This window comes from Mytilus californianus, unplaced genomic scaffold, assembly GCF_021869535.1.
Source record: "Mytilus californianus isolate M0D057914Y unplaced genomic scaffold, xbMytCali1.0.p SCAF_6, whole genome shotgun sequence".
Classification (NCBI taxonomy): domain Eukaryota; kingdom Metazoa; phylum Mollusca; class Bivalvia; order Mytilida; family Mytilidae; genus Mytilus; species Mytilus californianus.
In genome coordinates, this window is record NW_026262712.1 from 61913679 (window position 1) to 61932551 (window position 18873).

The following is an 18873-nucleotide window of genomic DNA, read 5'->3' on the forward strand; positions in this document are numbered from 1 at the left end:
CATGTTATAATTTGTAATCGATCTATAGAATGCCCAAGTATACAAGTGACACGTCACAAAGTCTTTACGCTACAATATAAGAAATAAGTGACGTTCCCGCGTTGTGTTCGCGCCGTATTTAGAACATTCTGGGGCCGCAAAAAGATAAAATTCTATATACAATACAATCTCAAATGTGAATAAGAAATTTCAAATTAAAAATATCTTGACACTTGAAAATTAAAGTCTCTGTGTATAGAAAATAATTAATGTCTCTGTATAGTGGTGAAAAAATTTGACACTTTAACAATTAATAACGATTACAGTTCATATAAAAAGGGGGTTGTTAATAGTTCACATCTGTCCTTCATCATCTCGATTTGATGGCAGATTCAACCAATCACGGATTTTTTCACCAGCATTTAAACTTACTTGACGTCTTGGACGAATGTCTTGTACGGTACTTTGTTCACATGTATCATCTTTTTCCGTATTACATGTAATTTCGAGCGGATAAAGTTTCACTATCGGCCTTGTAGTTTCGGTATTCTTCATCTTTATTTTAGCGGCACGCACAAATTCATTGTTTCCTCGAACAAATTCAGTTTCAATGGCCATTTTCCAATTGATTCTCGTTGACTCATTGTGCACAAGAACAACGTCGCCAACTTTAATTTGTTCATTGTTAGTTCCATATGCTTTGTGATATTCTCTCAATGATGTTAAATAGTCATTTTTCCATCTTGTCCAGAAGTGTCTTAATAATTCTCTTTGTCGTTCATTTTGTTTAGTTAGTAATGAATAGTCCATAAACACGGGTTCACTTGAGTCCTGTTCTAAATGTGGATAAGATAATGATCTTATTCTTCTACCACATAGGAGGTGCGATGCAGTAAGTGGTTTGCTGTCGTTAATATTCGTTGAGGTGTATGTTAGTGGTCTGTCGTTCATTACACTTTCTACTTCAGTAACAATAGTGCACAAGGTTTTAAAGTCGACAAATGATTTTCCGCGGACTTTCTTCAACGTAGTTTTTGTTACTGCTATTAGTCTCTCCTAAAATCCACCATACCAGGGAGCACGATTCGGAATAAATCTCTACTGCACACCTAAATCTGCAATTTTACTTTGTACATTTTACGATTCAATTATTTGTTTGATTTGTTTTGAAGCTGCAACAAAGGTCAGTGCATTGTCAGTTAAAACAACTTTCGGTATAGACTTTCGACTTGTGAAACGGCGAAAAGCTTGCATAAAACATTCTGCTGATAGATTCGGCAAAACCTCTAAATGTACTCCTCTTGTTGATGCACATGGAAATAAGCACACATATGCTTTAGTTATATTTTTATGTTCGTCCCTTACATGTAGTGCTCCTGTAAAGTCGATACCGGTAACAGTAAATGGCGGTTCATCTTGTAGGCGTACTTTGGGTAAAGGCGGCGGATCCGGAGCCTTATACGAAGTCCTATTTACGTTAAGACATGCAGTACATTTAATAAAATCTTATTTACAAATTGACGAATGCACGGTATCCAAAAGTTTTAACGTATATGTGATATGGTACTACTAGTTCCTGAGTGTAGTAAATTCTCGTGTGCATCGCGTACTATCAACGTACTTAGCAGTGTGTTTGCTGGTAACAAAATAGGAAATTTAGCGGACTCGGGAATCGGTGCATTCGCTATCCTTCCTTTACATCGGATAATGTTGTCTGATCCAGAAATAAATTCAACTGACGAATCCTTGATAAATTCTATGTACGATCTCTTTTTACTAGCGTGTCGTATTCCTCGGAGTTGTTTAATATTTGGCATGACCGAATCCAAAAAAAGTGCTGACTTCTGTATTTCTTTCACATTACATGGACCAGCTGTTCTATCTTCCTTTGATAGTCTACGGTTTTGAATAAAGCGTGATACATAGGCTGTCGTTCGTAATAGTTTCTTGTATGAAGAAAATCTGTCAATTTCCAATAGTCGTGAATTCCTGTTGCTTTATTCTCAAGTGTTGGTTGCTGGACATCAATGTTATCAGTCAATGTAGATAATGCCGAGTTATTTTCAATCGTATGTACCGGGCGTTTTGTTGTAGCTACTATCCATAACGAACCATGCCTCCATAGCATGCTTTCTGTATATTGTGTCGCCGTTATTCCGCGTGTAAATATGTCTGCTGGATTTTGGTCTGTCGGACAGTATCGCCATCTATAGGGTCTTGTTAACTCGTTGATTTCAGCTACTCTGTTTGCAATAAATTGTTTTAGTGGTTTTGTCGACTAGAGCCAATTCAATACTATTTGACTGTCAGACCATAATTCTACGTTGCTAATGTTGGTAAACGTGGATAAAATGTGTTGTGTAAGTCTCGCGCCAATTACAGCTGCCATCAACTCTAACTGCGGTAGTGCTAAACTTTTAACCGGACCATAATCAATTTGGATTCATTCCCGTTGCAAAGTTTGGCTACTGAGCCGTAAGCTTTCAAGCTGGCATCAGAAAATACTTGTAGTGGTTTCGTTTTGTGTACCGGTAAAATAGCGTCTCGGAAAAGCAGTCTTAATACACTTTTGAATGTTTGTTGCGATGTCAATCCATGTTTCGCGTAACTTTGTAGGTAAGATCTCATCCCATTCGTAGTTTTCGCGCCAAAATTCCTGGAGAAATAATTGTGCTCTGATTATGATTGGACTCAAGTGGCCTAATGGGTCATATATCTTCGACGATTGCTTCAATTAATATCTCTCGTTTAGTGATATCTGTTTCCGATGTTAAGTGAATTTCAGGTTGTGCGAAATAAAGTTCGTCTTTTTGTACATCCCAACGCATTCCTAGTACTTTCGGTTTGGTGTCCTTGTCAAGTAGTTGCACATGCTATTGTCCGTAAAAGCTGACTGTTCGATGTCCAAGATCGGAGATTAAATCCACCTTTTGTTATTAATTCTCTGGCTTCTTTGTAATATTGTACGGCTTTCTTCTCATAAGTTACGCTTGATATAATTAATTTGCTCTGATTATGATTGGACTCAAGTGGCCTAATGGGTCATATATCTTCGACGATTGCTTCAATTAATATCTCTCGTTTAGTGATATCTGTTTCCGATGTTAAGTGAATTTCAGGTGGTGCGTAATAAAGTTCGTCTTTTTTGTACATCACAATGCATTCCTAGTACCTTCGGTTTGGTGTCCTTGTCAAGTAGTTTATCAGCACATGCTATTGTTCGTAAAAGCTGACTGTTCAATGTCCAAGATCGGAGATTAAATCCACCTTTTGTCATTAATTCTCTTGCTTCTTTGTAATATTGGACGGCTTTGTTCTCATATGTTACGCTTGATATAATTAATTATCAACATAAATGTCCTTTTCAATCATTCTAGCTGTGTCACTATTCTTTCCTTGAGTCTGTACATGCTTGAGTAAAGTTGCGCTCAGAATAAATGGGGAGCATGAAGCGCCAAAAAAGAACAGACTTAAAACGATATGTCACCAATTTGCTGTTTATGTTTTCTGCATCAGACATCTACAAAAATCTTGTCGCATCTCGGTCATGTTCGTGTAAACCTACGTGTAAGAATGCCTTTTCGATATCAGTTGAAATTGCGATGGTGTTTAATCGGAACCGCAATAATAGTTTTGTCAAGTCATTAAGAACGGGCGGTGTATTCATCAGGCAGTCGTTTAAGCTCGGGTACTGATCCGATTGTCTACAACTACAATCGTTTACGAATTGGTGTGGTTATCGAATCTTTTCTAACTGGGTTGTGCGTTATGTAATGTACTGTCTTGTCGTTACATTCCTCGTCATCAATTCTTTCAATGAAGCCTGTAAGTTCTTGGTTCTTTATAATATCGTCATACGTTTTCAACATACCTGGTTCTAGCCTTCTAATTACAGATTCAGTTCTTCGTTTTGCAATACTAAAATTTGTCGGAAGTTGATCATGTTCTCGTTTCCATGGTAATTTGGCAATATATTGACCGCCTTGAAATTCAATGCAAGTGTTCTTTAGAGTTGATTCCCATAGATTCTAAGTTCCAGAATGATGCGATGTCGAACTACTCGGTCTTATGCGAAATAAGGAAACAACTCTACAAATGTATTTTTAAGACTTTTGGTTTAATCTCCCGCGCAATTGTATACGAATTGTCCTCGAAATAATAAGGAAATGAAATATTTTTAATATATGAAGTACTTTAGTAGGTTCAGATCAGAAGAACTTCACCTTACTGATCAATGTTTTACTTCATTAGCTATATATATTTACAGTTGTAGACGACGTGGTTTCGTCTTTTGTGGTTTGTATTGCCTCTGTGACTTTTCACATGTGTTCTATTCTGCTTATACCATAACTGGATAACAGGTCGATAACAATTCGTTAAGTCATGGTTCATAATATCTTAAGATCCAGAATGTGATAATAAATGATATAATACAAAAAGGTAAAATGATTCTACAAGTGATGAAATAATATAGAGATAAATCACTCAAACATGCAAAGAATACAGAAATAAATACCCCACCCACAATCCCCCATCCAGACCCAATTGTATTCTATATCAATTCTTGTTATACAAATGTATGTAGTTTTCACCCAATTACAACGAAGGGAGAAATTTATACATCTTGGTAAACATACAGACGACATAACGGGATAAGAAAACTTGTTAAATACACATACATGGATATCCAAGTGAACACGTAACCTTTCTACGTCAAATTTTAAAAAGAATTTTGATAACTTTTAATCTAGTCACGGGATAGGGCTTATAGTTTACATCTCAAATATATGCTGTCCGATCTTAGCATTGCATTTGTATTTGCGATACGTGATTTTGCATTTATTTGGCATGATAATGTCTGATTTCATAAAATCTGATTGACTTTATAAAACTGCAAAAATATTCTACTTGATGGTGACTTCGACTTGTGTCCAGGCCGGATATACACAACAGTAAACTCAAATGCTCAGAACAAAGATATACAAAACACCATTGCTATTAGATATGTCAACGAATTTTGATATAACAAATTCACGAAGAACCAACATTAGAGTAAAACCTATAATACCCAGTATTTACAACAAACTGTCTCTGGCAACATCTGCCAATATACCAACAATGCAGCAGCAATAACAGATGTAGATATCATATCATACTACTAAAAGACAAATCCAATTAAAAAGTAAAATAACAAAGATAAAAGATAAAAGATAGGCCTTCTCAAATGCATTTTGAATTAAAATCAAAAACGACCTTTCTATATTAGCAATATCTTCAGAAATGTACATGTCAAAAGCCGAGATAATATTTTATCAAGGAAAAAGAAGGTCAAGCAGTAAGTTAAAACACCTTGGATACAGCACAACATACGCACAGTGATGAAGAAGACTATACAAACAAGCAAAACTAGCAAACCTCTTGACAATCTTCTTCCAAAAAATAATGCATAAAACATGAAGAGTTCTAAATGGAAATATGTAATTTAACAATAATTGAAGAAACAAAACAACTCTAAACCCTATAAAAGAACAGAGTTCCAATATCCCCCGCGTTGCACATATCTTATCTATCTAAGGTACAAGGACAATAAATAAACAAGAGGCTCATGAGAGCCTGATATTGCACACCTGTAATTTCAGTTTCAGGCATTTGACTTATTTGTAGATCTTACTTTGCTGAACAATTTTGTCATTTACAATTTCTCTCTTTCTATAATAATATTAAAGATAAAACATAACCCAAAACTGTAAAAATTCCTAAAAAGTAACTATTTCTGGACAGTATCCCAACAATAAGTTGTCCTATTGGTCTGCTTGACAGGTAGATCTAAACCTGTTTAACACTTTCACCTATGTAAGTTTTGATCTTACTGCTTTTGTTTTTGAGATGAGAGCCAAAAACATCATTTGACCCCTGTGTTCTATTTTTAGAAACTGCCGCCATGTTTTTGAATGGATCGAATCCCCGAATACAATCTATAAACAAGATACCATAAGGAATAGCCAATTAAAGTTTTTAAGGATTTGGCCAAGTTGTTTCAGAGAAGATTTTTAAAAAATTCGACTTTCACAAAAAAATTTAAAAAAAAAAACGTTTTAAGGGCAATTATCGTTAAGGAGTCAATTGACAATTTTGATCATGTTGACTTATTTGTAGATCTTACTTATCTGAACATTTATTGTCATTTATACTTTCTCTATATCTATTATAATATTAAAGAAAATAACCAAAAACAGTAAAATTTGATAAAAATAAACTATTTCCAACAGTTACTCAACAATGGGTTGTCAAACTTGTCTGAAAATTTCATAACAGATAGATCATGACCTATTTATCACTTTAACTCCCTTTCACTTTTGCTCTAACTGCTGTAATAATTGAGATATAAGCCAAAAACTGCATTTGTCCCCTATGTTCTATTTTTAGCCATGGCGGCCATGTTTGTTGATGGATCAAAACTTCGGATATAATTTACAAACTACATACCCTAAGGAACATTCAGTTAAAGTTTGGAAGTATTTGGCCAAGTTGTTTCAGAGAAGATTTTTGAAAAAGTAATTCGACTTTCACAAAAAAATGTAAAAATAAAGTTTTAAGGGCAATAACTCTTTAAAGAGGTACTAAAACACACGTAACAAGTAATTCTTATCCAAAAGGTCGAAATAATTGATCAACAAGAGGCTGTCGAGTGAAAGCAAACCGGATTTTCCTGCAGAGGTCGAAACCTGAACAGTTGAGCAAGTATGGACACAACATTTAAGTTTAAAACAGCTCTGAATTTGGATTGTGATTGAATATTTAAAATAGATTATTATCTAATTAATAATGACAAGCATTCTGCATGGCAATACATAGTCCCCTACCGGGTAAAAATTACATTATACTGGAACAAAATGCTAACTTGTTCTATAACTTGTCATGGTGTAAACAAAAAGTAAATATCAAGTCATTATATTGAAGCATTAATCAAAACAGTGTGAATTACTGATTATATGAGTGAATTTTTCAAGTCCAAGGACCATAACATGCAGAAAATTATCAGACCTAAACAAAAATTTGAACTTGATCTGGAACTTGTCATAAAAAACTATATACCAATTATCAATCAATATCTTCAAGCATGATGAAAAAAAGTGTGGAAAACACTCTTAACATTGGATATGATTAATAGTTCTCTAAAATTAGATATGATGTAATACAATGTATATCTATTTTCAAATTATAATCAAATATAATTAATAGTTCCAAATATTTTTTCTTTCATTTGTCACAAACTAATATAGATTTGTAACTTATCTATAAAGTGTCAACAACTTTTTATCTACACAATGTAATGTAATGAAATATATACCTTAATAAAAATAGATTATTATCTAATTAAAGGATTTCACTTAATAATATTTTTTTATATATGTAGCATTCAGAAAATTAGTTAATACAAAATAACAAACAAACAAACTGGCACAAATTTTTCAAACAATTTACTAAAGAATTTCTTTAAAAAAATGAGTTATCTCTCTTTGTATAGAAATATTGTTTAACATAGTACTCTAACATTAGATATGGATTTTTTTTATGGACCATAACTCTGTTAAATCATCAGAATGGAACAAAATTCGAACTTGATCTATAACTTGCCATATAACAAATATTAAATCAATATCTTTAAGAACGAAGATAAAAAGTGTGGAAAGCTGATTTGCCGGACTGACAGACAGACAGACAGACAGACAGACAGACAGACAGACAGACAGACAGACAGACAGACAGAGTGCAAATCTAAAGTCCCCTTCGACTTCGGTGTTAGGGGACTAAAAATGATATTTGCAAATCTGAACCCCAAACAGGATCATGTAAAAATTAAACATAAACACACACAACAAAAATAAAATACCACATAACAACTGTGACATCTACCTTCATAACACACATGACTTAAAACAAATAGTTATAAAGAAATTTTGATGTCATTATGTGTTCAAAATAAGTTTGAGTTATTTCCCTTTGAACAGAAATATGGTTTAACATAGTACTCTAACATTAGATATGATTAATAGTTCTCTAAAATTAGATATGATGTAACACAATGTATATCTATTTTCAAATTAAATTCAAATATAATTAATAGTTCCAAATATTTTTTCTTTCATTTGTCACAAACTAATACAGATCTGCAACTTATCTATGATCAATGTCAACAACTTGAAATGTAATGAAATATATCCTATAAGAAAAATAGAATATTATCTAATTAAAGGAGTTCACTTCATAAATATATATAAATATAGCATTCAGAAAATTAGTTTATACAGAATAACAAACAAACCTACCACAAAATTCTTCAAACAATTTACCAAAGAAAAGAAAAAAAATCAAAAATGTCATTTATCATTAATACAATGTCTTTTAAAAAATTAGTTATTTCCCTTTGTCAGAAATGGATTAATTCATCAACAAGAGGCTGTCAGAGAGACAGCAAACCGGATTTTCCGGCAGAGGTCGAACCCTGAACAGTTGAGCAAGTATGGACACTACATTTAAACTTAAAACAGCTCTGAATTTGGATTGTGATTGAATATTTGACACATCATAGGTTTGTGACACAAAATGATTGTAGTCAAAGAACTGATATATTTGAAATTGGACATTTAAATACCTATTATGGTCCAATATCCAAAATCTAAGTACATATTAGAATCAGCATATCAAAGAACCCCAAGAATTCAATGTTTGATGAAATCAGACAAAAGTTTAATCTAGGACCCTTTGAACCTCAATGTGGACCAATTTGATAAAGGAGCCCACAATCCAAAATCTCTCAATACATGGTTAGATTCAGCATTTCAAAGAACCCCATAAATTCAATTTTTGTTGAATCAAACAAAGTTTAATTTTGGACCCTGATTTGGACCAACTTGAAAACTGGGCCTAAAAATCTAATATTTAAATAGAGTTTAGATTCAGCATTTGAAAGAACCCTATATATATATTTAATTTATGTTGAAATGAAACACAGGTTAATTTTATCCATAATATTTTCTGTGCAAATGGAATTACTCAAACTGGATAAATAGTTCTCTAAAATAAGATATGATGCAATTTTTCAAACTATAATCAATAATATGATAACAACAACCAGTGATGACTAAGTTCTCTAAAATTATATATGATTTAACACTCAAACATTGTTAGAATCAGCATATCAAAGAACCAAAGAATTCAATATTTGATGAAATTAAACAAAAGTTTAATTTAGGACCCTTTGGACCTCAATGTGGTATTATCTTATTAAAAATAAAATGCTCCGCTGGGGCGCAGCTTGATACGACCGCAGAGGTCGAACCCTGAACAGTTGGGGCAAGTATGGACACAACATTCAAGCTTGATACAGCACTGAATTTGGATTGTAATTAAATATTTGACACAGCATAGGTTTCTGACACAGAATGAAATTTAAAAAATTTTAATTTACCTATTCAAACCATATCATTATTATTTGCTTTTATATATAAATCAGAAATCAGAAATAACCAATTTAAAATGGAAAATTTTAAAGAAAAAAAAAGGAAAAAAAAATCCCCCCCAAATTTTTTGAACCCCCTTATGATTCATCACCCCCAAACTCAATCCCAGCCTTCCCTTTGTGGTATGGTACCTTGCAGTACAATTTCAGAGAGATCCATACACTTGAACACAAGTTATTGTCTGGAAACTAGAATGTGCTTGTTTTTTGGCCCCTTTTTGGCCCCAAATTCCTAAACGTTTAGGGCAATTACCCCCAAACTCAAACCCAGCTTTCCCTTTGTGATATGGAACCTTGCAGTACAATTTTATAAAGATCCATACACTTACACACAAGTTATTGTCCTGAAACTAGAAAAATGCTTGTTTTTTTGCCCTTTTATGGCCCCTAATTCCTAAAATTTTGAGGGAATTACCCCCAAAATCAATCCCAGCCTTCCCTTTGTGGTATGGTATCTTGCAGTCGATTTCAGAGAGATCCATACACTTGAAAACAAGTTATTGTCTGGAAACTAGAAAAATGCTTATTTTTGGCCCCTTTTTGGCCCCTTATTCCTACACTTTTTGGGTTATTACCCACAAACTCAATTCCAGCTTTCCCATTGTGATATGGAACCTTGTAGTACAATTTCATAAAGATCCATACACTTACACACAAGTTATTGTCATGAAACTAGAAAATTCGTAAGGGTTCCGCGGAACCCAGTGTCTCGCCTACTTTTGATGTTAATCGCAGGCTCAACAAAAATGAGGGAAAAAAAATAATAAAAATATTCCTCTCTATACTATCTTTTGATTGTAGGTAGCTTCTGTCCAAGTTTGGTAAAAATCCAGGATAATTTATGAATCTAATAAATGTTTTAAAAACTTAAACTGCAGAATGTATATGTAATGTTGACTGGAAGAAAAACTAAGTCCATTTATAAGTAAAATATGGAAAAAATGGAAAAAAATTTATCAAAATTTCCTTCTAGATACTAGCTTTTGATCATAAACAAGCTTCTGTCCAAGTGTGGAACAAATCCAGGATAGTTTAAGAAAGTTGTTAAAATTTTAAAAACTTTAACCACAGATTGAATGTAATGTTAACTGGCAGAAAAACTAAGTCCATTTATAAGTAAAATACGGGAAAAATGGAATTTTTTTTTTTACAAAATTTACTTCTGGATACTATCTTATGATCATAAACAAGCTTCTTTCCAAGTTTGGTAGAAATCCAGGATAGTTAAAGAAAGTTATTAAAATTTCAAAAACTTTAACCACAGAGTGAATGTAATGTTTCCTGGCAGAAAAACTAAGTCCACTTATAAGTAAAATACGGAAAAAATGGAATTTTTTTTTTACAAAATTTACTTTTGAATATAATCTTATGATCATAAACAAGCTTCTGTCCAAGTTTGGTAGATATCCAGGATAGTTTAAGAAAGTTATCAAAATTTCAAAAACTTTAACCACAGAGTAAATATTTGTGGACGCAGCCGACGACAACGACGACGACACCGACGACTACGCCGACGGAATGTAGGATCGCTATGTCTTGCTTTTTCGACAAAAGTCGAAGGCTCGACAAAAAAAATACTTGTTTTTTTCCCCTTTTTGGCCCCTAATTCATAAAATTTGGAGGCAATTACCCCAAAAATCAATCCCAGCACTTCCTTTGTGATATGGAACCTTGTGATACAATGTCAGAGAGATCCATACACTTACACACAAGTTATTGTCATTAAACTAGAAACATGCTTGTTTTTTGCCCCTTTTTTGCCCCTAATTCCTAAAATTTGGAGGCAATTACCCCCAAAATCAATCCCAGCATTCCCTTTGTGATATGAAACCTTGTGGTACAATGTCAGAGAGATCCATACACTTACACACAAGTTATGTCTGGAAGTTACAAAAATGCTTATTTTTGCCCCTTTTTGGCCCCTAATTCCTTAACTGTTGGTACCATAACCCCCAAAATCAATCCCCACCTTCCTTTTGTGATATTAAACCTTATGGTAAAATTTCATTGAGATCCATTCACTTAAACTAAAGTTAGAGTGCGAAAACTAATGTGTCTTTGGACGACGACGAAGACGACTACGCCGGACGACGACGACGACGACGCCAACGTCATACCAATATACGACCACAAAATTTGTTTGGCTGTCGTTTAATAAAAAGCTCAACCGTTTACAAGTTCTTGAACAGGAGGGGGGTGGGTGTCCCAAGGGGACTCACCTTATATTTCATTTGATTTGTTTTATTGTCCCATACAAGAATATATATGGTTTCGGGGTGGGGATCTTGACCATTTATAAGTTTTCAAAAAGAAGGGGGTTGGGGGTTACCCCAGGGGACTTTCCCTCAATTTCATTTGATTTGTTTTATTGTCCCATTCAAGAATATATATGGTTTAGGGGTGCGGATCTCGACCATTTACAAGTTATCAAAAAGAAAGGGGTAGGGGGTTACCCCCATGGACTTTCCCTATATTTCATTTGATTTGTTTTATTGTCCCATACAAGAATATATATGGATTAGGGGTGGAGATCTCGACCGTTTACAAGTTCTCAAACAGGAGGGGGTGGGGTGACCCCAGGGGACTCGCCTTTTATTTCATTTGATTTGTTTTATTGTCCCATACAAGAATATATATGGTTTAAGGGTGGGGATCTTGACTGTTTACAAGTTTTCAAAAAAAGGGGGGTGGGGGTGACCCCCCTGGACTTCCCCTATATTCCATTTGATTTGTTTTATTGTCCCATACAAGAATATATATGGTTTAGGGATAAGGATCTCGACCGTTTACAAATTCTCAAACAGGAGGGGGGTGGGAGTGACCCAAGGGGACTCGCCTTATATTTCATTATTGATTTGTTTTATTGTCCCATACAAGAAAATATATGGTTTCGGGGTGGGGATCTTGACCGTTATCAAGTTTTCAAAAAAAAAGGGGGTGGGGGTTTCCCCAAGGGACTTCCCCCCATTTGCATTTGATTTGTTTTATTGTTCCATTCAAGAATATATATGGTTTAGGGGTGGAGATCTCAACCGTTTACAAGTTATCAAAAAGAAGGGGGTGGGGGTTACCCCCATGGACTTCTATGTTTCATTTGATCTGATTTATTGTCCCATACAAGAATATATATGGTTTCGGGGTAGGGATCTTGACCGTTTACAAGTTCTCAAAAAGAAGGGGGTGGGGTGACCCCCATGGACTTCCTCTATTTTTTCATTTGATTTGTGTTATTGTCCCATACAAGAATATATATGGTTTAGGGGTGGGTCTCGACCGTTTACAAGTACTAAAACAGGAGGGGGTTGGGGTGACCCCAGGGGACTTGCCTTTTACTTCATTTTATTAGTTTTATTGTCCCATACAAGAATATATATGGTTTCAGGGTGGGGATCTTGACCATTTACAAGTTTTCAAAAAGAAGGGGGGTGGGGGTTACCCCAGGGGACTTCCCCTCAATTTCATTTGATTTATTTTAATGTCCCATTCAAGAATATATATAGTTCAGGGGTGGGGATCTCGACCGTTTACAAGTTATCAAAAAGAAGGGGGTGGGTGTTACCCCCATGGACTTCCCCAATATTTCATTTGATTTGTTTTATTGACCCATACAAGAATATATATGGTTCAGGGGTGGGGATCTCGACCGTTTACAAGTTATCAATAAAATACTCCGCAGGGCGCAGCTTGATATGACCGCAGAGGTCGAACCCTGAACAGTTGGGGCAAGTATGGACACAACATTCAAGCTTGATACAGCTTTGCATTTGGATTGTGATTAAATATTTGACACAGCATAGGTTTCTACACAGAATGAATGTGGTCTAAGAACTTAAAAATTTTAAATTGGACATTCACCTATTATGGTCCAATATCCAAAATCTAAATACATGGTTAGATTCAGCATATCAAAGAACCCCAAGAATTCAATTTTTGTTGAAATCAAACAAAGTTTAATTTTGGACCCTGATTTGGACCAACTTGAAAACTGGGCCCATAATCAAAAATCTAAATACATGTTTAGATTCAGCATATCAAAGAACCCCAAGAATTCAATTTTTGTTAAAATCAAACTAAGTTTAATTTTGGACCCTTTGGACCTTAATGTAGACCAATTTGAAAACGGAACCAAAAATTAAGAATCTAAATACACGGTTTGATTCGGCATATCAAAGAACCCCAATAATTCAATTTTTGATGAAATCAAACAAAGTTTAATTTTGGACCTTTGGACCTCAATGTGGACCAATTTAAAAACGGGGCCCAAAATCCAAAAACTTAATACACGGTATGATTCAGCATATTAAAAAACCCCAAGAATTCAAGAATAAAACCCCATTGAAATTGGTCAAGAAATAAGCAATTTATACGAAGTATCTTCTTTTGCACAATACTGTGCAATTGAATATTTCTTGCTATTGCGCAATACTGTACAATTGACAATTTCTTGCTATTGCGCAATATTGTGCTATTGGATATTTCTTGCTATTGCACAATACTGTGCAATTGAAGATTTCTTGCTATTGTGCAATACTGTGCAATTGAAGATTTCTTGCTATTGTGCAATACTGTGCAATTGAAAATTTCTTTCTATTGCACAATACTTATTATATAATAATTTACACATCCTGTTTGGTGTGTATCTCCTACCATTTCATTATTATTTGCTTTTAAATATAAATCAGAAATAACCAACTTAAAATGGAAAATTTTAAAAGAAAAAAAAAAGGAAAAAAAAAAAAAATCCCCCCCCCAAATTTTTTGAACCCCCTTATGATTCATCACCCCCAAACTCAAACCCAGCTTTCCCTTTGTGATATGGAACCTTGTAGTACAATTTCAGAAAGATCCATACACTTACACACAAGTTATTGTCCTGAAACTAGAAAAATGCTTGTTTTTGGCCCCTTTTTTGCCCCTTATTCCTAAAATATTGAGGCAATTACCCCCATCATCAATCCCAGCCTTCCCTTTGTGGTATGGTACCTTGCAGTACAATTTCAGAGAGATCCATACACTTGAACACAAGTTATTGTCTGGAAACTAGAAAAATGCTTATTTTTGGCCCCTTTTTGGCCCCCAATTCCTAAACGTTTCGACAATTACCCCCAAACTCAATTCCAGCTTTCCCTTTGTGATATGGAACCTTGTAGTACAATTTCAGAAAGATCCATACACTTACACACAAGTTATTGTCATGAAACTAGAAAAATGCTTGTTTTTGGCCCCTTTTTTGGCCCCTAATTCCTAAAACTTTAAGGCAATTACCCCCAAAATCAATCCCAGCATTCCCTTTGTGATTTGGAACCTTGTGGTACAATGTCAGAGAGATCCATACACTAACACACAAGTTATGTCTGGAAGTTACAAAAATGCTTATTTTTGGCCCCTTTTTGGCCCCTAATTCCTTTACTGTTGGTACCATAACCCCCAAAATCAATACCAACCTTCCTTTTGTGGTATTGAACCTTGTGGTAAAATTTCATAGATATCCATTCACTTAAACTAAAGTTAGAGTGCGAAAACCAATGTGTCTTCTGACGACGCCGGACGACGACGACGACAACGACGACGCCAACGTCATACCAATATACGACCACAAAATTTTTTTGCGGTCGTATAAAAAGAAGGGGGGTGGGGGTGACCCCCTGGACTTCCCCTATATTTCATTTGATTAGTGTTGTCCCATACAAGAATATATATGGTATAGGGGTGGGGATCTCGACCGTTTACAAGATAAAACTCAAATTTATTTCCATGAACCAGTAACAAAACACCAAAATAATTCTCTAAAATTAGATATGACTTAACCACTCATAAATCTCTAAAATTAGATAGGATTTTGTATCTATCTATTAAACACATCACTTTTCAAAACAAATAACTCAAACTTAATTCCATTCTTTATCATGACCAATTTGTCAAAAGGAAAAAATATGTTTCAGAAGCTAAGTGTATTAATAATGTGTTTCAATTGAAAAAGGGGGGATGGGGTTTGGGTAATTCAAATTTGAGTTTTCAACTAAAAAGAATATTCCTGGTGTTAGTGGCGTGTTTTACTAAATCGTTCAGGTGAGCAAATGACGAATAGACAGTATTTTGCAAATATCTCTATAATTACAAGATAAAATTTTATCGGGTTTTTTGTGTTTTTCAACGATTATTTTGAACTTTAAAATTATTCAAACATGTTTTTTGCGTTTTAGTACATCTTTAAGGAGTCAATTGACTATTTTGATCATGTTGACTTATTTGTAGATCTTACTTAAATGAACATTTATTGCCATTTATACGTTCTCTCTATCTATTATAATATTAAAGAAAATAACCAAAAACAGTAAAATTTGATAAAAATAAACTATTTCCAACAGTTACCCAACAATGATTTGTCAAACTTGTCTGAAAATTTTATAACAGATAGATCATGACCCATTTATCACTTTAACTCCCTTTCACTTTTGCTCAAACTGCTTTTGTTTTTGAGATATAAGCCAAAAACTGCATTTGACCCCTATGTTCTATTCTTAGCCATGGCGGCCATGTTTGTTAATGGATCAAAACTTCGGATACAATTTAAAAACCAGTTACCCTAAGGAATATTCATTTAAAGTAAAGAAGTATTAGGCCCAGTAGTTTCAGAGGAGAAGATTTTTAAATATTAGCAAACATGATGAACAAATTGTGTAAAATTGTCTTTAAAGGGCCATAACTCCTTAAGGGGGTCAATTGACAATTTTTGACATATTAACTTTTTGTAGATCTTACTTTGCTGAACATTTTTGCTGTTTACAGTTTCTCTTTATCTTCAATACTATTCAAAACAATAACCAATAAAATGCTCCGCAGGGCGCAGCTTGATACGACCGCAGAGGTCGAACCCTGAACAGTTGGGGCAAGTATGGACACAACATTCAAGCTTGATACAGCTCTGAATTTGGATTGTGATTAAATATTTGACACAGCATAGGTTTCTGACACAGAATGAATGTGGTCTAAGAACTTAAAAATTTTAAATTGGACATTCACCTTTTATGGTCCAATATCCAAAATCTAAATACATGGTTAGATTCAGCATATCAAAGAACCCCAAGAATTCAATTTTTGATGAAATCAAACAAAGTTTAATTTTGGACCCTTTTGACCTCAATGTGGACAAAGTTGATAATGGGGCCCAAAAATCAAAAATCTAAATACATGGTTAGATTCAGCATATCAAAGAACCCCATATATTCAATTTTTGTTGAAATCAAACAAAGTTTAATTTTGGACCCCAATTTGGACCAACTTGAAAACTGGGCCCATAATCAAAAATCTAAATACATGTTTAGATTCAGCATATCAAAGAACCCTAAGAATTCAATTTTTGTTAAAATCAAACTAAGTTTATTTTTGGACCCTTTGGACCTTAATGTAGACCAATTTGAAAACGGAACCAAAAATTAAGAATCTAAATACACGTTTAGATTCGGCATATCAAAGAACCCCAATAATTCAATTTTTGATGAAATCAAACAAAGTTTAATTTTGGACCCTTTGGACCTCAATGTGGACCAATTTAAAAATGGGGCCCAAAATCCAAAAACTTAATACACGGTTAGAATCAGCATATTAAAGAACCCCAAGAATTCAAGAATAAAACCCCATTGAAATTGGTCAAGAAATAAGCAATTTATACGAAGTATCTTCTTTTGCACAATACTGTGCAATTGAATATTTCTTGCTATTGCGCAATACTGTACAATTGACAATTTCTTGCTATTGCGCAATATTGTGCTATTGGATATTTCTTGCTATTGCACAATACTGTGCAATTGAAGATTTCTTGCTATTGTGCAATACTGTGCAATTGAAGATTTCTTGCTATTGTGCAATACTGTGCAATTGAAAATTTCTTTCTATTGCACAATACTTATTATATAATAATTTACACATCCTGTTTGGTGTGCATCTCCTACCATTTCATTATTATTTGCTTTTAAATATAAAACAGAAATAACCAACTTAAAATGGAAAATTTTAAAAGGAAAAAAAAAGGAAAAAAAGGAAAAAAAAAAAAATCCCCCCCCCCCCCCCAATTTTTTGAACCCCCTTATGATTCATCACCCTCAAACTCAATCCCAGCCTTCCCTTTGTGGTATGGTATCTTGCAGTACAATTTCAGAGAGATCCATACACTTGAACACAAGTTATTGTCTGGAAACTAGAAAAATGCTTATTTTTGGCCCCTTATTCCTAAACATTTTGGGCAATTACCCCGAAACTCAATTCCAGCTTTCCCTTTGTGATATGGAACCTTGTAGTACAATTTCAGAAAGATCCATACACTTACAAACAAGTTATTATCATGAAACTAGAAAAATGCTTGTTTTTTGCCCCTTTTTTGGCCCCTAATTCCTAATATTTTGAGGCAATTACCCCAAAATCAATTCCAGCATTCCCTGTGTGATATGGAACCTTGTGGTACAATTTCAAAGAGATCCATACACTTGAACACAAGTTATTGTCTGGAAACTAGAAGAATGCTTATTTTTGCCCCCTTTTTGGCCCCTAATTCCTAAACGTTTTGGGCAATTACCCCCAAACTCAATTCCAGCTTTCCCTTTGTGATATGGAACCTTGTAGTACAATTTCAGAAAGATCCATACACTTACACACAAGTTATTGTCATGAAACTAGAAAAATGCTTGTTTTTTGCCCCTTTTTTGGCCCCCAATTCCTAATATTTTGGGGCAATTACCCCCCAAAATCAATCCCAACATTCCCTGTGTGATATGGAACCTTGTGGTACAATGTCAGAGAGATCCATTCACTAACACACAAGTTATGTCTGGAAGTTACAAAAATGCTTATTTTTGGCCCCTTTTTCCTTAACTGTTGGTACCATAACCCCCAAAATCAATCCCAACCTTCCTTTTGTGGTATTGAACCTTATGGTAAAATTTCATAGAGATCCATTCACTTAAACTAAAGTTAAGAGTGCGAAAACCAATGTGTCTTCGGACGACGCCAACGTCATACCAATATACGACCGCAAAAATTTTTGCGGTCGTATAAAAACTGCAAAATTTCCTTAAAATTACCAATTTAGTGGCAGCAACCCAACAATGGGTTGTTCGATTCGTCTGAAAATTTCTGTGTTGATAGATTTTGACCTTTGGAACATTTTTACCCCTAGATTTGCTCTAAATGCTTTAGTTTTTGAGATATAAGCCAAAAACTGCATTTGACCCCTATGTTCTATTTTTAGCCATGGCGGTCATGTTTGTTGATAATCAAAACTTAGGATACAATTTATAAACAAGATACCCTTAACATTCAGTTAAAGTTAGGTATTTGGCCCAGTTGTTTCAGAGGAGAATATTCTTGAAATAGTT